General features: G+C 41.2%; 1 protein-coding gene across 2 annotated transcripts in view; it reads left to right on the forward strand.

The window, feature by feature from the left end:
* Positions 1–20487, forward strand: part of LOC125905328 (glutamate receptor ionotropic, kainate 5-like) — a 369618-nt gene that overhangs the window by 135983 nt on the left and 213148 nt on the right. The window contains exon 1 of one of the 2 annotated variants that reach the window (XM_049603258.1): positions 7257–7312. The exons of the other annotated variant lie outside the window; for it this stretch is intronic. The gene's annotated coding sequence lies outside the window, so the exon portion shown is untranslated. Of the gene's footprint in view, positions 1–7256; positions 7313–20487 lie in introns of those variants that run through there. 2 annotated transcript variants of the gene reach the window in all.

A 20487-nucleotide genomic window follows, 5' to 3' on the forward strand; every position in this document is an offset into this window, starting at 1 on the left:
GCAATGCTCGTTTGTTTTCGGCACCCCAAGGCATGGATACTAATGACGTCAGATTCTGGGTGAGTCGTTGATCTCTACTGATTGGTTAGGGGAAAATCAAATTCCCTCCCCCTTGTAAATCGCCTTCAGTGGAAGCCATGTCAGACTGAAGGTTCTGGGAGCTTCAGTCTGACACTCAGGCAAGGACTGTACACCAGCATTTAGTGGATAAAAAGCCACTGGAAATGCAGGGATGTATTGCCTTTAAACAATCAGTTTTGTTGTTTGTGGGTCTTGAATAGCGGTCTGCAGTTAGGCAGGCCTCTTGCCTAGGTGTCACTATCCCCTCGACTCCATGATAACAAAGTCAATTTATATGTTTCGTCACATCAGAATTGCTGATATGATGCGCATGAAATGTACAAATGTAATTTATAAGTGGTTTGCAGAAAATGTACAATGCTAACAGTTTTTTTCTGGCGACTGGGCTGTTCAGTCATAGCTGGCTGTTGCGGGTTAAAATGACCAATGTTATCTCGGACAGATTATATCAGCTGTAGCTAATGAATGTCAATACTGTAAAAGCTACGCTGACACTTTTCTCTGTTGGTAAATGTGTTCTCTGCAAGCCGCTGACTGAGAAGACACATCACTCTAACATCACATCTTAGAAAAATGATCCAGCTGATCACAGCACATTAAACACAGAAAAGTCTCCCAGTTAAACTTTTATGTGTATCAAATCAATATTTTGAGCTCACTGACCTCATAGTTCTGAATCCTCCATTATTTGGATTAAGTAGTTTATCGCAAATGTCACAAATCTTACTGCAGAACACTGACGAGATTCACAATATCCCGCTGCTTTCTGCACGTCTCTTAGTCCTCTCCACTGTTTCATCCTGTCTCTCCTCCAACCTCTCTCTCTCCATCCTCTTTCCTCCATCTCTGTCTTCCTCTGTCTCCGTCATCCTCTGTGATCCCTCCATCTGTCCTTTGTATTTCCATCCTCCCTCCGCTCTGTGCCAGCGGTCAGACCAGCTGAGCCCTTGTCTATCCGCTGATCCTCCCCGCCGCGGAGAAGTCTCGTAGGGCTGCGACACAAACAGAGCTCCTCCAGCAGGAAGTCATATCCCAAAATCTTATTCACATAACCTCCTTATGTCTCTCTGTCTCTCCTTCTCTCTCTTTCCGTATCCTTTCACTGATGCTGCTCAGTGTAAAGCTCACTGCTTCACAAAGTCCGTGTCAAACATCTACATCTGCTGATGTTGGTAACAGATTGTCTTGTTTTCTTTAAATTAAAGCTAGAAGACTTTAACAGGTCTCGTCTACAGCAGGTAGACTTTACTGGTGTTGAATTTAAGCTTTAAAATCTAGCACTACACTTATGCGGTTTACAGTGATAATGAGATCAGATTTCCTAGTTGAAATTCACAGCAATGTTTGAAACAGATCCTTGATTTCAGGCACATGTGGCTAAAAGCAGGCTTCAAATTTTTAGACAGTTGACATTGATGTTCACGGCTGAAATGACAACTGCAGCTAGCTAACTAATATTAACTCTGCCCGCTGGGTGAAAACTGTCTCTAGCTGATTTTTGGTTGGACCACAGAGGCAAGGCCAGCCCTAAAAACGGGAAAGTTACACCATTGGTTGGAGTGACCAATAAAGTCAGTGTTGGTGTTTCTCTATTGGCCATTGATCTTTTGAATTAAATAGTTGCTTACAAGCTGACGGAGCTGTGGTTGCTGACAGTCCCTTATCACTGTATTTCCCATTTTCTGTAACCACTGTGGCATTACAGCACAGTGATATTAGCAAGCTAGATAGCTAACTAGCCAACCACTATATGAGCACAACTTAGAAACTAAAGACTCACTACGAGATGAACATTTTAGAACGTTGCAGAGAAAAGTTGCAGTGGTGTGAACTGGCCGGTCTGAGCTCCACTCAAGCTGGCTAATGGTGTCACCTGCAACTCCACAGGTCAAACCACTAGTGGCTGGTTTTAGGACGTAAGGCTGGTCATCTGTTTCAACAGCCAATCAGCTTGTAGTGAAGTCTGCTGGTCAAGTCAAAATGACCACAGACAGCATGTTCACTTGCTGCTGCAGGTGCTCCGTCCCTGCCGACCCCCCTGTTTCCATCCTCACAGTGTGCCGGTGTTGGATGGTGGGTCGCTGCTGCTCCTTGCTGTATGTGCTTATGCCCCACCCACACACACACATATTGTCATTGACTGATTAACTGGGGCTTTACAGTATTATCTTGGCATATTTATTATGAATACAGTCCATCTGATGCTTGTTTTTCATTGTTTCATCACTACTACAATTGCAACTGTAGCCAGTATCTCACTATTACTATCCTCATTCATATTTTAAGAAGCTACAAATTATATTCAGCAAAAAAATAAGCCTGAAAAGCTGGAAATTAGAATGGAAGTACAGGGAATTGTTGCTTAGAGATAATACACTGTCTCATGTAGTTGCATTGCTGTGAACTGGCAGGTTTTTAGAACGCTGCAGAGCAGCACGTTGCCTCTTTCAGTAGTTGCCTGTTTCAGCTCTTCTCGTCACTAATATTTGGTCTGAACTCTTTGGTTTGGCTCATTTTCTGTAACCACTGTAACATTAGCACAAAAGCATGGTGGAATAGAGTGCACCAGGAATGAGTCCTAAAAACCCGGTCATGAGTTAGCATTTCTAGTTCTCTCATCTTGAAGTGGTCTTTTTTTGAATGGGTCTATGGTATGATGCCTGAAATAGGGTCTGTAGTAACACAAGCTTTGGACACTTTTTTTTTTTTTTTAAAAGATTATTTTCTTGGGCTTTTTGCCTTTAATGGACAGGACAGATTGGGGTGAGAGAGAGAGAGAGTGAGTGGGGGTTGACATGCAGCAAAGGGTTGCAAGCCAGAGTCGAACCTGTGACCGCTGCAGCGAGGCATTGCCTCTGTACATGGGGCGCCGACACTATCCACTACGCTACTGACGCCCCGCTTTGGACACTTTTACATGTTGTTCTATGAAATACATAGGTAAACTCCACCCCACCCCACTTGTGACCTTTGACACTTTGACACGGTTGCTAACAAGTGACATCACGCCAAACACAGCTTTACAGCTGTGCTATGGTGGCAGCATTAAGTCATGTAACTCTAGTGTAGTTTATTTATAGCCTAATGTTAGCTTTTCATGTCTGGTGATTGCGTTTAGACTTCAAAAACCATATTAGTTGTGTATATTTGTTGACAAAACTTGTAACTAACAAACATTTCTATGCCACAGAGATTATTTTCTGCAGTAATCCAGAATGCAATGGAAAATCCCATCGGCTTTTTGATAAGGGAACCAGGGCAGCAATAACTTCCGTGTTGGCCTACAGAAGAAAGTCATCTTTGGAGCACTCTGTTAGCAAGCTACCTATCTAGCCAGCTGCAGTTGAAATGGCAGTTTTGGATGGATGGATGAAAGACAGGATCACCTCTGCGGTTTGTTTGAGAGACAGCTGTGTCTGTATGACACAAGCCTTAAATCAATTTTAAAAAATGTACAAAATTTTCCTTTCTAGTAATCAGCACTGATAGGACATTTTACAAACTATCGCTATTGGTGGAGCTTGGCTCTGATAGTGACCAATGGCTGTGTGGCCACCATTAGTCACACAGAGATGCCTACATCCCCGGCAAGAGCTAAACAGGGGAAGGTTGCATTAATGTTCATTCATACTCCACTTTCTCAACGTCACTGCCCTCATACCTCTATGCATCCTTTGTGTCAACATAGATACAGCCAAAGAGAAGAGTCAAAAGTTTCAGACAACAACAAATGATACGATGGCGGAGGAGGTCATTTGGACGGAGAATTCTTTTAATCATAAAATGATTTTTTTCAGTTGCGCCTCTTTAAAAATGTCTTAGTTTTCTCCTAAGCTACACTACCCCCACAATCACAAGTAGTGCTAGTCCAAACAAATTTATATAACCTACTTTTTACACTTAGCTTGATATGGTTGTTATTGCAGGCTTGAGTGTTGTTTTGTCATACCTTGACAGTTTCGACTACTGCGTCTGTCGTCATCATCAGAAGCTAAGCACCGGTAGTACTGTTTAGTTTTGTCTGTATCTGCAAGCTTTCAGCAAACCTGCACAAACACTGTTCTTCATTTTACTGTACTGTAGTGTTTTTCATTCGTATTCACATACATATTTGGGCTGGACCACAACACCAGGGCCAGATCTGTAGCGAAAGTCGAGGTGAAAAATAAAAATGTGACTGGGTGTATGCCAGCCACTTCCTGTTTCAAATTAAAAGTCCTCTAGCATTCTTACACAATTCAGCCATTTGACTATAGGCCCCACAAAATCTTAAACTTATGAATCTTATTATTTGATGGCTCCATACACATCATGCTAATTCAGCAACACATAATGATGTAAAAAAAAAAAACTGATCAGTCGAGTCACCAAAATGTTGGCATTGTACATTCCTGCAAACCACGGATATGTTACATCCATTAGTTTCATACGTAACATATCAACATTTCTAAAGTGATGCAGTTCTGAATACATATATGAGCTGAACCTTTTCATCTGAGGGTGGTGTGACATTTAGGCAAGATGGCTGCCAAGCTGCAACTACTGTGGCCCACTGTTCCAAAACGACAAATGGTGATGTTGTTAGTGAGACATTGCAGCCATGATTGTGCTACCAAAACAGGGTACTTTAAAGCCACAGTGTGTAGGACTTTCTCCCATCTAACGTTGAAATCGCATATTGCATTAAAATGGATAGCGCACTCTAGTGCCTCACTGTTTGAAAAGCGTATTGCAAACGCGGTAGCCACTGTGTACCAAAAAGCTATGATAACATTAGTCTCGCTCACCAGACCTTTCTCAAGAAAAGAAAGGTCTGGCTGGGCCGACTCTTGCTTCATTATTGGAGAAAAAAAACGCCCCGGCTGCTTGTATTTCTTTCAACCAATCACATTCGTTTTTGGCGGTGCCACAGCAACGGTGCGCTTGCAAAAATATTGCTGCGGGAAACAGGTTTTGGTGTAACACGCCCACAAAAATATCGCCTACAGGACGCGAACCATGGCAGAAAAATGGCTACATCCCCGCAAGATCAAACACCGCAAAAGTTAGTAAAGGATGTGTTGAAAACTGCAACCAGAGGTGGTAGGGTGGGACTTCAGCAGGTGGCTTGTTCCGCCCAATGAGAGGCTGATCTTTGCAGTGAACTTCCACCCACTCAGACTATGATAACATTGATGAAACCATGTCATCCGATACTTCATGAAGTATTCATTCAGGCTCCTACACAGACACATGTGACGCGAGTTGACAAACCCCCTCCTCACCATGCTGGCTGTGTTTACAACGTAGGACTGTTGGGGCAGGTGTAAATCGAAACGAACCAATCACGTCTTGTCTTTTGACAACTGACAAGTGGCTCAACCTCACACACCTCATCCCTCTCCTTGGATTACTGTGCCGCTGACAACAGCGCTGGCCTGTGATTGCATTACCTTTCTCCCTCAGCAGCTCTTTCCACTTGGGAAAGGCTACCTTGATGTTGACCCTCGCTGCATATGCATGATCCTGAATTATGCTCAAAGAGTGGGACTTTGTTATGCTGCAGTAGTGTCGGGGTAGTAGCGAAGCACCTCTTGCTCCTCTCTCTTGGCCTGGCTCTCAATGAAAATGCCGAAGGTCTGGCTATTCCCTTGTACTGCTATATGTCCCTTGCTGGCAGATGTTTTCAAGATGGCGGAACGTTATGGAACCCCCCCAAACGACTTACTCGCCCAATGTACAAACAAATCCGAAATTCTCCTTTCACAAGAATAAGTCAGATTATTGGTGGAGGTAATAGTACACCAATGATGACATATTTATGAATGCAGACATCGTTTTTTGCCATTAAACAGCTGAAAATGCTACACAATGTCCCTTTATGCCAAAACAGTGAATTTTCACAGGGGAAACTGCCTCTATACACAGTTATTCCCCGGCAGCAAGTGCACTGCTAAATGAAGCTACAAGCTCTACCGGTTTTGGATCATATTTCTGCTGGAAAATATCTGGTTGTGTTTTGAGCTGTTTATTGGTGATTTTTCACAGTAGAAAGTGCCACTATGTTGCAGTCATTCCCTGTCTGCAAGGATGGTGCAGAGATACCAAGATACAGAAGACCTGGAAATGCTAACCAATCAGAGCAGACTGGATTTTTTTCGTGAGGGGGGACTTAAGGAGCTAAAACAGGGTGTTTCAGACAAAGGGTGAACAAAGGTGTTCCAGCACAGACATTCTGAGGAAAATAAGGTGTTTCTAGCAAATAACTGAAAATATTAGCATGAACCTGTTATGCTCATTTAACAACAAACATTAGAATGTTTCAAGACTTTCTGAAGACTCCTTAGAATATTTGAGTGAGGCTGAAAGACCAGGATGGAGAAAGAAAATTAGCTGGTGGTAAAGACAAAACGGACGAGGAAGACAGAGATGGAGAAGGAAAGACAAAAAGGGACTGAGACAGGAGAGATAGAGCAAGATGGCAGAGGGAGGAAAGTGTTGTGCAGAGAGAAGAAGAAACAGATAACAGAAAGAATGGTGGGGAGGTAAAATGAAAGGAGGGATGTCAGGAGGAGAACAGAGGAGCCGACTCTGCTCCCCCTGCTGTGTCTGCGTCTGTCTCTGTGTTCAGGTTTCAGACCTTCCTGTAATCCAGCTTAATGTCTGCCACGCTGTCACTGCACCTGTAATCTGCTTCCTGCGCTCCTGTAATCTCGCTGTAACTCCGCTTATCTTCAGCTTCACGCACAGGGAAATCTCACCACTGAAGCGCTTGCTTCACTCAGATGTGAAAAGGAAAGCAGCGACATTCTCTGCATCCTCTATCTCCACATCCAAATGTCTTTCATTGATGTCTCCTGTATTTCTCTGGAGCTCTTCTCTTGTGATTATTTTTCTATTCTTTTGCAGTTTTGTTCCAGGGTCAGTGTTTTAGACCTTTACCATTAAAATGTTCGTAAGTGTTAACGCCTCCTCCACCTATTATGCTGGGTAACAGAGAAACTCTTACTTAAAGGATGTAAGGTCAGGGTGTTATATGGCACATAGCAGGACTGGCCTGAGCTGAACCTTTGTTTGATGTCCTGTTTGTTTTTGCTTGCTCGGTTTAAACGTGTCACGATCAACGTGGTAGGAATGATTCATGAAAATGCAGCGAGGAATTATCAATAAGATACCTGCTTTTTCCACTACAGAGGCCAAAACAAGGTGGCAGCTGGCTGGAGGGAGATCACCAGGGAGCTCAATGTTTCTGGTAAATGACCACCACTCATGACAACCTACTTTCTGCTGGCCATATTATGTAATTTCCAGTAAATATCAATAGAAATAAAATGTGTTTTCTATTTAAAAAGTACAAACATAGGAAGATAGCAAGTATTTAGCCATAATTTAAGTGGATACGTATCCAGGCTGATCTTGACTGCACTGCTGGCAGGTACATGGTTCGTTTGGGCTAGGTTTACACTTTGCAACTCTCCAACTCATCAGATTGCTGTACTATTCACTGTACTGTCTTTAGGTCGGGATTCTTGAAGTTGTTATGGTTTTCACACGACACAACTGACTGGAGACATGGGGTCTCACACTACAAGATCTTTCACCAGGTGTACGTCATGCGATGCAGAGGTTGACCCAAAACCTGAGGTCAGGGGCATGCTTACTAGACAATATTAACATTAAAAAGTGACAGAGCAGCTTTCTGAGTAAGATATTAGGCTAAAAACCTACAGAAACATTGTACGCAATAATCCACCTTCCACCTTTAATACCCCCCTTTCTGTCACTCTCTCCGTCCCTCTCAAACACGCAAACACACACCTTGGTAAGTGCTGCAGTGTTGCTTGTCTCTGTCCTCAACCCATGTCTTGCGCTCTCATTGGCTGCATTGGTTCGCATCTTTTAACAGTTCACACATAACACTGCAGACATGCCAACCTGTACGCATTTGGCGTACCAGGCACGCATTTTGACATCAAAGTACGCTGGTACGATTTGATGCTCTAAAAGTACGCATATCACTCGATCGCGCATTTCGCTGGTTTCAGTGTATTTGTCTATGCAAGATGTCACTCAAGTTGATACCCGGTGAATATAGGCGCGTAGGTGGAACGAAAAGATTTCGGCCAATTGGATTGCTGCATATTGCCGCCCCCCCTCCCCTCCGCCCTCCCATCCACGGCTGACTAAGAAAGACGCGCTTGATTCAGTTCCATCCAGTTAGACAGTACACTGTCGCCCTCACCATCAAGATAGATAAACCCTCTTCGCCCACACCTCTGGGTAGTCCTCAGTGATGACTCTATCAATTCAAACAACGCTGACAGGTAAAATGACGTAAGAAATGCAAAAATTGAGAGCTTTGAGAGCTTCTGTCTGTAAACAGTTAACTTTAGCTTGTGTCTATTAGAGCTAGCTTCTATCTTAGCAGTTAGCTTCTGTCTGTTAGCAGTTAGCTCTTATTAGCTCCTCACCATCAGCTCAGACCGGAGTTACCGTGTGTTCAGTTCGGTAGACAGTATCACCTTCTCACGCCCGTTTAAGAAATCTCACTCCACCGCCGAGTCCTTTTTTATTTATTTTTTTACGCTCTCTAGTGTGTTCACATAAAATTAACTTGACCTTCAAGGGGGGGGCGGGTGGGGTGCCCCCCCAATAAAATGGTAGGGCAAACACTGAAGTAAATAGTGTCAAAGTCGCCTGTCGTCGGTACATTGCTGGTGAGAATTGTACCAAGGTAAGCAAATTGCAGACAAATTTACATTCAACTGTGTAATGAAACCATGTGCCCTGCCTGAATAACTGTAACACACTTATGATAAAAAGACTTTTTGTTTGATGAGTCTGCTGAATTTCTATAAGAAAAAAACAAGGCAATAAGAAGAGAGTAGTTGTAATAGGTGTTGTACTACACAAGAACATGATGAGGAATGCTAATGTAATGCACTTGTCTATGATCTATTATCTATATCTGTATGAAATTGCATGAAAATAGGATTTCGCCATGTGATCTTTCAAAATTTTCTCCCCCGAATCCCACTTGAAATCTTTCTTTTTGTCACAACAGGACATATTACTGTATTTTTTAAGCAGATGATCAATACTACCATCAGATGATGAAACTGACCTTGATCTGTGCCATAAAACAAATATTGGGCATCTATGGACGTATGTGGGGCTTAGGCCTATAGATATGAATATGTAAACGTATGCTCGTTTCTTCTGTTTGCCACATGTGCATATTGACTTTTATGGTAAAAAAAAAAAAAAAGTGCCGCCGTGTCCACATATGTTCATGACCACGCACGAGTGTCTGGTAAGGTGGTACTCATAACCTTTCTTCAAGGTTGGCAGGTCTGACACTGAGAGGATGATTTGTGAGCGCAGACCCAATGCCAGTTTCCCTCTGATCTGGGGCTCTTGTGAGGGAGCTCCAAAGATGGTTGTGATTGGAGAATCAGAGCCAAAGTCGTGTAGTGTGAACTAGGTATTACATGACGTAAAAGAAATGCATATTTAACAGATTCATTTTGGACAGACAGTGTCCAGTTTTCCACAATGCGACATGATAGTTGGACATTCAACTGCTGGGAGGACATGTTAGGACTACATATTCTCAGATGGAATTATTTTCACTGGACATTATGACTGGTGAGATCCAAATATGTTGGACAGCAGCAGACTTTACTGGCACATAGACTGTAGTTATCAAATAAAGGCTCATTTATGCTCAACGTTAGATACAGAGAGGGAAATGGATAGCGCCTTCTGTTGGAACTCTGCATTTATCTTTTTTTGTATTTGTGCACGTTTCCTGAAAGCTTATAGATACGGATGAAACGGAGCAGTACCATCAAAGAGCTTGGAGGTGGTGGTGAAATGACAAAGAAATTTTAAGTAATGGCAGAATTGGTCATATATAATTATATAAAGTAAAATATAGTGAAATTAGTGAAAATAATTCTCTGTCCACATGTCGGAATTTGTAAAATGGCCGCACAGGAAGCTCTGGAAAACACTACAGTACAGTAAATCTTAAGTTAAGATTTATATTTTTAACAGGTTGTTTTAAAGCAGACCAACATCACCCTCTTTTTGTCTCTGCTGTCATCAAGTCAAACTAATGTTTGCAACAAATGTTGCTTTAGTTTGTTAAAAATCCAGTCATATTCAGTCAGTTCATTCAGAAATCTGATTTATTTATTTATTGTTTATCCATGTCTCTTCTACGTCTTATCTCTCTCTTGCTTTCTTCCACTCAATCTAACAGGTCTCCTTCACATCTTTCACAATCTTTCTCTTTCATGAACTCCCAACCTCTTTATACTGATGAATGTGTCTTTCATTATCCTCCGGGATGCCTCCACCCTCCCCGCCCTCTGCATCGCTTCCTCCAACATATTGAGAAGCTGGTACATAAGTCTCTTGTGTATAGAGCCAACAGAAAAGATTACACAGTGTCAGGAAAGAAGTGCAAAGAGAGAAAGACAAATGAGAGGAAAATAGGTAATTTATGCATTTTTTTCTGTCAAGGAGTTCCTGTTCTGTTTGTGGAGTCACCAAAAGAAGCAAAGAAGAAGAGGGAGGATGTTTTTACAGCTTTTTTTTTTTTACAAAAAACAAACAGTGAGTTGCTTCGGGTGATAAAAGAATGGTGTTTATGTGTTTTTATTGAGGGAAAGCACAGTAGAAACAAGTACACCTTGGTGAGGTCAGTGAGAGGTTCTCAGGTGATGAAAAACACTTCATGGTAGCCATGATTGAGGTCTAAGGGTGTAAATTATTAGTTTCATAAGGATACAATACTACATTCATTATTTGGACAACAATTCGCTGATACCACAAAGTCTGCCATGACACGATGTGATTCAGTTGAGAGGCCTGTGATCAGTATGATATTTCCTATGCCTATTTAACACAATCGATTATAGAGGAAGCTCATTTGTAGTGAGTTTTGGTGGTTACACTGGCTCTCTGGATTGGAAGTGCAAGCGAGCTCTTATTGCATTCAAATGTTCTGTTTAGGATTCTTCTATTGAATCCAATTCGGCAAAGTCGTAAAATGCTTCCTTCATCCCAAATAAATGTGCAATAAAGTCACCAATATACGCAAGCGCATGACATTAACTGGAAACTTTAGCCACTTTTGGAGCTAGTGCTGGCTATGTTTATTGAAAAAGAATTGACACCACTGGCGTCTCTACACTGTCATTGCAGTAGATTGTAAAAGAATATAGCAACACTTTGTACCATGAAAAATCACCAATTAAAACTGCTAAACATAACCACACATGTTCTGGCAGGGATGTGATCTGAAATACGGGGGAAATTAACAACATCAGCAACTAAGATTACACCTTTCTCTGATGTCAGTAAGTACATTTAACAGTGTACTTGCAGCCGGGATAGGACTCTGTAGGCCTATAGCTGAATTTTCTATTGTGAAAAATCACCAATGAAAGCTTCTAAACACAACAGGACATGTTCCAGAAGGGAAGCAGGGATATGATCTGAATTTAGGGAGAAACTAAAAACACATTAGTGACCAAGAGTATATGTTTTCCTGTCCTTAGCATGAAGCCACATGTAGCAGCACACTTGCAGCTGGAGGAGGACGTGTTTAACAGCATTTCTCCTTTAAAAATCACCAGGTAAATCTTCCAAACACAAGCAGACATGTACCAGCAAGAATGTGATCCAAAATTGGGTAGAAACTAACATCAGCAATCAAGATTACACGTTTCCCTAACATTAGCATGTAGTTAAATGTAGCAGTGTACGTGCATCCAGGGAAGAATTGTGTTTAGCAGCACTTAAAAATCCCCAATTAAAGTTTCTAAACAACCAGACACGTGCTGTCAGAAATATGATCTAAAATACAGGGAGAATTGAAATCATCAGCAACCAAGATTAGTGTTTTCCTGATGTTAGCATGTAGCTACATGTAGCAGTGTACCTGCAGCCGGGGAAGATCTGTGTATAGTCATATTTTCTATCATGAAAAATCACCAATGAAAGCTTCTAAACATAACCGGACATGTCCCAGCAGGGAAGCAGGGATATGATCTGAATTTGAGGAGAAACTTACAACATTAGCGACCATGAGTGCATGTTTTCCTGATCTTAGCATGTAGCTACATGCAGCAACACACTTGCAACTGGGGAATGACTGTATAGCGGCACTGTCTCCCACTAAAAATCGCCAATAAAAGCTTCTAAACACAACCAGACATGTTCCAACAGGAATATGATCTGAATAAAGAGAGTTATTAACACCATCAGCAAATAAGATTACATTTTTCCTGGAAGTTAGCATGTACATTCATGTAGCAGCATACTTGCAGCTGCCAAAGGAGTGTGTATAACGGCACTTCCTCCCATTAGAAATGAACAATAAAAGCATCTAAACACAACCAGACGTGTTCTGGCAGGAATATGATCCAAAATTTAGGGGGCATGTTTTCCTAATGTTACGTGTAGCTACATGTAGCAGTGTAGGCCCTGCAATAGTGTGCTTGGAGCAGATGATCATATAAAGGCATCCATCACAAGCTGACATTAATTGGTACCCAAAGTTGAATACAAACAGAGTATTCAGAACGTCCTGAAGCCTGAAGTCATCCACCAATCCAGCTCCTCCATTCGGCATGTGGAAGTATCCTTGTGCAAGGTACTGAACCCAAATTGCTCCTGATGGCTGTTCCATTGATGTATGAGTGTGTTAAAAAATGAGTATCAGGTTGCACCTTGTATTGGTAGCCTCAGCCACCAGTGTGTGAAGGAATATGTGAATGGGTGAATGTGACTTGTAGTGTAAAAAGTGTCTTAAGTGAAAGACTAGAAAGGCACTATACAAGTGCAGGTCCATTTACCATTTACCATTATATGAATATATTATATGATTTGACCTTTTTTATTTATTTCGCTTCGTTGTCAGAAAGAATTCTGATATTCGTCTTGCATCCCAAAATGTATCATGTCACATGTAAATGGCCATGTTTGATATCAACATCCAACAGTGTAACATTGACAGAGAAACTCATACTTAAAGGAAACGACAGAACCAATTGTCCAATTCAGGAAAAACGCATGTAATGAATAAATCTTTTGGTTTGTACTGCATGTGGACACTCCATAGGTGTCAATATGTATTACTTACCATCATAATCATTTATTAGCACCTTTATGTTTGTTATAGACGGCAAACAAAAGGAACCCGTCTGTGATTCACATTCTAAAACTCTGCATCATTAACTGCCGTGTTGAAGTCATGACGCCCTCGGGGGCGGTCCGCTCCGTCATTATGGCTTTTTGAGTGTTGCAGCGTGGCCCCATGTTGTACCCATAATCCCTTTAATGACCCTTCTCTCAGGTATTACTGCTGGGCTGGTGTCAGAGCTGCACGATGAGGCAAACAACATCAAAGAGATTGATTCTTCTTAATGGGTCATTTCATAATGGAGGGAATTGGAGTGGGTGAGCGAGGTTGAGATGGACACAGAGAGAGAGCGAGGAGACACTATTTCACATTAGCACGATTTATCGCAATGCTCCTTTTGTTTTTTGTTGTTTTTTTTCTGTTACTATGGGAACATGAATGAAAATCTTACCATGAAGCTGTTTGCATTGAAGTGATGGAGAGATGCAGATATGCGGAGAAGAGGAAGAGAAGGATAGAAAATGTGTATCTAGGGGATTTTTATATTTCATTCCAAATTTGGGCCTCTGCAAACGTCTCATTATGAGCTAAAACTGTGTGTGTGAGTGTGTGCAGGCTAAATGATGTGTGTGTATGGGTGATTAATAAGAGAGTTGGCATTTAGCGGCGTGATATCTGACTGGTTTGGATAATTACACCAGGAGAGAGAGCAGAAGCCAGGACTTTATCAGCACGCGTGGGAGTCTGAGCATTCTGGAGGTTTTTTTCCTGTTTTTTTTTTTTTTCAGCCTCTCCACTTAAACGTTTGCCAGTTCACCTCTGTAATTTTTTATTCCAAAGTTATTAATGTCTTAGCTGCAGTGAAGGGAGATTAGGAACAGCGGATTGGAGAGCTGAAGAGGAGGCTTTAAAGCTGTGAAGTGTTTTTAGGTTCATTATCATCAAAAACACTTGGGAAGCTGATTCTGAGAAGAGATGCACTGATGAAAACTATGTGATGTAAAGCAGGATGGAGTGAAAATGGAAGAACAAGACATATTATAAACCAAGACATAAAAACAAAAGTGTTATGCCACTACAACAAAAAGAAGAATCTGGTTCCCAAACCTCAATGTGGTGTACAGTCGGGTGAGTTTTAACCCCTCCTCCCTCTCCTCAGAGTTACTTTTTGTTACCATCCTGCAACTTTCCTGCCAGAACACAAGAAACAACATCAACATTAACAATCTCTGAGATAACAAACGGGTAGCTGTAAGTATCAAAATGGCTATCAGAAATAATTATTCATTGATTCATTCATCTTCTAACCGCTTCATCCTCTTGAGGGTTGCGGGGGGGCTGGAGCCTATCCTAGCTACATCGGGCAAGAGGCAGGGTACACCCTGGACAGGTCGCCAGACTATCGCAGGGCTGACACATAGAGACAGACAACCATTCACGCTCACATTCACACCTACGGACAATTTAGAGTCACCAATTAACCTAGTCCCCAGTCTGCATGTCTTTGGACTGTGGGAGGAAGCCGGAGTGCCCGGAGAGAACCCACGCTGACACGGGGAGAACATGCAAACTCCACACAGAAGGGCTCCCACGCCCGGGATCGAACCGGCAACCCTCTTGCTGTGAGGCGAGAGTGCTAACCACCACACCACCGTGCCACAGAAATAATTATTAAATATTGCTAATTATTATTTATGTTAAATAGTGTGACTTACTTTACGTTAAAATCACCTTATGGGGCACCATTACTGAGATGGAAAACTGATAGCCAGTTAATGAAAATGACAAAAAGAAACTTCAAATGGATTGGCTGGCTCAAAGATGACTGAAACGAAAATGATCTCAGGGTTGGGGGCAGTTATAAAAAAAAAAGTGGGAACTTTGAGTTTCCTCTGAAAGACTAGATATGTTGGCAACAAATGTATATATGTATATGCATATGTGATATATGTTCCAAAAGGGTTTGGGTTAGTGAAGAGAATGTTTAGTTGCTTGCAAGACAAGATTTGTGAAGCATTAGCAAACTGATATCAACTTAGCTTTGGTGAAGCCAACTAACCAAGACCCTAACTACAACAGTCACAACAATAAGTCAGTGAACAGCATGAAATCACAATTAGCTAAAATACTACTATGCCTCGTTGTTAAGTTACCAATCCCTGAATGGAGGGAAGAGTTGCTTTGTGCTGCTTGTTACCCAGTGGTTGTCTGTTGTGGATGAAAACTGGTAAGAACTGTGGTTTCAGATGTTCGGAGGGTGCGGACCCAAGGAGACCGGTCGCTCTGTCTCCTTGCAGAGTTTAAAGTATAGTGCTAACTTGACTTGGTTCTCTTTGTTGCTGGAAAAGTTAGTTTAAAGACTTTCTCTGCCTGGCGCACTAACTTTTCTGCTCTTCAGATTCTGTGTCTGCTGGGAGCAGGCCACATTCAAAGCAAAGCAAAGCTCCTGCTGTGAGCAGGCAGAGGTGAGAGAATGGGTCAAGGGCATAGCAGATTCACTTGCCTGATGTACTATCTCCTATCACTTGACGATAGTTTGCATTTAGTCTCAGTCTTGAGACAAAAATGCTTATTTACGCATATTCAGATCAATTTTATCTTTCATAGTTTTAGTCTAGTTTTAGTCAACGAAAATTTAAAACCATTCAGTCGATGAAATTCAAAATGTTTAGTCGACAAATATTTGACATTTTTGTCAACTTTTTTTATGTTTTTTTTTCTACAACTACAAATAATTTATGCACACTTACTGCCATTTCTCCAGCAGTATTTGACAGGTTTAAGGGGTGATTTACCAGTACACTCTTACTGATTATCATTTGAAAAGCTCAACATCTCTCTATTTATGCTCTCAAAAATGTTGACACCACAAATTTGTACCCAGGTTCATTGTAAACTCTGACATATTGATCTCACTCATTAGAAGCAGAAAAAATAACTTCATTAAAGCCTGAATTCTTTCTTCATCTGCAACATGTTAGTCTGGACGTTTAAACTTGTGTCCTCTCTCAGAGTTGCTAATGAGAACTAAATGTTTATCTCTGTCAGAGAAAACTGATCTGAGTTCAGACTGTTTACTTACAGTACAGCTACACTCACAGCTAACTGAGTTTCCTACCTGCCTGTCAAACAGCATCAACCAATAAACCTTCTCCAGTCCAAAATGAGTGGAGTCCTGCAGGGATTTGTTGTGAAGTCCAGCGGTCAGTGGCAGCTTGCTCTGCTGCCGTTCAGCAGCCAGTGAAACATCCTGACTGTTTACTGGAGTTTACCAGCCCATCACTCATGTGGTATTTGTAGGTAATTAGAAGCACGGCTGCTCTTGGCTTTCAATATCCTATAGTTTACCACTAATGTTTTCATTATGTCTCGTCTTGCTTCACTGGACCACAGATGATTTGTCATTTGTTAAAATCTAAACTGGACATGTGAAGGTTTCTTCTCTGGGTACGCAGGTTTTTTTTGTTCTCAAACATAGACAGCCATTTGGACCTTATCTCCACAGGATGCCTGATTCTATGACCTAAGTGAAAGACCAGTCTTCAAACCTGAGTGGACAGTACTTTTACAGTGTCATGTGACTGTATATCTGTTATGCTGCAAAACAAATTGCCCCCTTGGGGACATAGATAAAGTTGAGTTGAGTTGAGTTGACTCAGTGATGTCACCAGGCAAACTGTAGGAAAAGTTCTACTCTCCCACACAGTGTTCCTCTTCCTCCTGGGCCCTTGACCGACTCAGATGCCCTCTTCCTCCTGGCTGCTGACCAGCTCAGACTCCTGCAATTGCTCTACAGACTTTTGTTCTTTTTCTCCTGGACCACAACTTGCCCTCACTCACAGGAGGAGCAAAACCTGGAACCAGAGAAGTTAGTGTGCCAAACACAATGTTTGCAACTAACTTTCCAGCAACAAGGAGAACCAAGTTGAGTTCGTACCTCAACGTCTAACTCTGCAAGGACACAGAGCAACAGGCTGCACCTTTGGAACAAGGACAGAGCAAAGACTGCTTCTGGAACCACAGCTCTTTCCAGCCTTCCTCTGCCGGCTAACAAAAGCAGCACGCCACAAAGCGACTCTTTCTTCTATCAATTCAAGGATTGGTAATGTAACAACTGGGCATAACATTACTACAGTTGCACAGGCTAAGCAAGACTGTTTAACTTTGGCAACTGTGATTTAATGCTACTTATTGAGTCATTGTTGTGATTATTGCAGTTAGGTTATTGGTTAGTTGGCTTTGCCAAAGCTAAGTGATGTTAGTTTGCGAATGCTCTTAACAGAGTCTTGCATGCAACTAAACATCCTCTGCACTAATCCAGACTCTATGCAACACAAATCACATTCACATAGACTCACTTACAAATTGGCTTTCAGCAGAGCTACATCCAACTCAAAGTTCCTGCTTTTTTCCCTTTGTTTTTGTCCTGACACATGGTCAAACAGACCTTTCGTGATCTGAAGCCAGCTTTGATTCAGCCATCTTGTAGTTCTGTGTTGTCAGCCATTTTGTTTTGTAGGCCGAACAGGCCTTTGTTTTACACACACCCATCATTGTCGTTAGTCCAAACCATCCAAAGAAATGTTTCCACACCACAACTTCTCTTTAGTTTTGTCTGAATTTAACATAAGGAAATTGGAGCTCATCCAGATTTTTTTGTCTTTAAGGCATGTTTGAAGTTTTGGTAATTGATTTGTTTCTTCTGGCTTGATTGATAGATACAATTGTGTATCATCTCCATAACAATGGACATTTACAGAGTGATTTCTAATGATGTTACCTAAGGGAAGCATATATAAAGTGAACAAAATTGGTCTTTGCACAGAACCTTGTGGAGCCCCAAAACAAACTTTGGTATGCAATTCATCATGAATGTGAACAAACTGAAATTGATCAGATAAATAGGATTCTAACCAGCTCAGTGCAGAATCTTTAAGGTCACTTACATGTTCCAGTCTCCGCAGCAGAATTTGATGGTCAGTTGTGTCAAATGCAGCACTAAGATCTAATAATACAAGTACAGAGATGAGTCCTTTGTCTGAAGCAATCATTTGTAATATTTACTAGTGCTGTCTCAATGATGCACTCTAAATCCTGAGTGAAATTCCTTTAATACATATTTGTCATGAAGAAAGTCACACAGCTGGTCTGTGACTACTCTTTTGTGGATCTTTGAGAGAAAGATAGGATTAGATATGGGACACCTGGATCCAGGGTGGGATTTTTTGGTAGATGTTTAATTACAGCTACCTTAAAGGACTGTAGTACAAAGCCTGCTAATAAAGACATATTGATCATGTCTCATATAGAAGTGTTAACTAAAGGTAAGACATCTTTAAGAAGCCTAGTTGGGATGGGGTCTAAGAGACATGTTGATGATTTAGATGAAGAAATCACTGAGGTCAGTTATTGAAAGTAATCAGAGAGAAGCAATCCAAATATTTATCAGGTTTTACAGCTGTGTTTAAGGTCCCTGTGTTTGAAAGCAGATTGGTACTGTCTGGGGGCAAGAGGTAATCAATTTTGCCTCTAATAGTTAGAATTTTGTCATTAAAAAAGCCTATAAAATAATTACTCGGGGGTCAATAGAGCTGTGACTCTTGGTCAGCCTGGCTACAGTGCTGAAAAGAAACCTGGGGTTGGTCTTATTTTCTTCTATTAATGCTGAGTAATAGTTTGGTCTGGCATTGCAAAGGGCCCTCCAGTACATTTTAACGAGATTCTTCCAGTTAGGTTAAATGCCAATGCCTTTCAAACTTTAGTAATATGTGTTTTAATTTTTGGATTGAGGAGTTGTACCACGGAGCTAACTGTCTTTGTTTCATTATCTTTCTTTAAAGAGGTGCTACAGAGTCGAGTGTTGTTTGCAGTGAGCCTGCAGCACTATCAAGATAATCAGTTTGGGAGAGTTTAAAGTCAGTACGGGAAACCTCCGTTACAGAGGGACATGGCATTAAATTTAACGTTGATAGAATCATTTCCTTCAATTTTGCTACAACACTATCAGATAAAGACTTAGTATAGTAGCTTTTGCCAAATGGCGTGTAATCAAGTAGAGAGAAATCAAAAGTTATTATGTAATGATCTGATAGAGAGGGATTCTGTGGAAAGACTATTAAATTTTCAATTTCAATTCCATACATCAGGACAAGATTGAGGGTGTGGTTAAAACAGTGAGTGGGTTTATGTGCACTCTAATGGAGTCTAATAATGAGATAAATGCAGTAGCGAGGCAGTCATTATCAACGTCAACATGAATATTAAAATCACAGACAATAATAACTTTATCTGATTTAAGAACTAAACTGGATAAAAACTCTGAGAATTCAGATAAATATTCAGAATACGGGCCAGGAGCACGGTACGCTATAACAAATAGAAGTGGCTGTGAGGTTCTCATAGTCGGATGTAAAAGATGAAGAACGAGGCTTTCAAAGGAATTTTAATTTATTTTAGGTTTAGGACTGATTACTATACTAGAGTTAAAAATGGCTGCAGCTCCCCCTCCTCGGCTTCTGCCTTGAGGAATCCGGGTATTATTATGACTGGGGGGAGTAGATTCATTTAGACTAACATATTCATGGTGACACAGCCAGGGTTCGGTGAGACAGAGTAAATTAATGTGAATATGTGATATTAATTTGTTTACTAACACTGCTTTAGATCACAGAGACCTGATATTTAACAGGCCACATTTAATTATCCTGTTATATCTTACTGTCACAGAAGAAGTGTTAATTTTTATTAGGTTTTTATGTACAACTCCTAATTTTTAAACAATAGATTTAAAAAGTTTAGGGTGGTAGGGGGACAGACATGGTTTTAATAATTCTTCTTCTTGTTGGACTAAGGTTCAGCTGTTTGATTAGAACCGTGATCCAGGGAGGTTTCACACGTATAATTTTGGTCTGGATCAAATTAAAAAGTCCAGCAATCGGGACCAAATGAGTTAGCAATGAAAGGGCCCTAAATACTGCAGATGTGTCGTCAAATTGGTGAAAATGTTTCTGCATTTGCTCATGTTATGTCTTTTTTAATGTGTTTCTTTCCTTTGCAGTGCTCTGGGCTCTCAGAGCCTCAGTAAAATTAGGCACAATAGTTGCAGTAATATGATTTTTATTTCTTTACATAAGAAGTGAAGAGAATTCAAATTTTAGTTTGACTGTAAGTAGTGCTCAGTTTGCTGGTGAGAGGTGTTACCAACTGTGGCAGCTTCAGAGACACTCCAACATTTGTTATCCTCAGTGGAGTTTAAAGTTCAGACACAGTTC

This window comes from Epinephelus fuscoguttatus, linkage group LG17 (assembly GCF_011397635.1).
Source record: "Epinephelus fuscoguttatus linkage group LG17, E.fuscoguttatus.final_Chr_v1".
Taxonomy (NCBI): Eukaryota; Metazoa; Chordata; class Actinopteri; order Perciformes; family Serranidae; genus Epinephelus; species Epinephelus fuscoguttatus.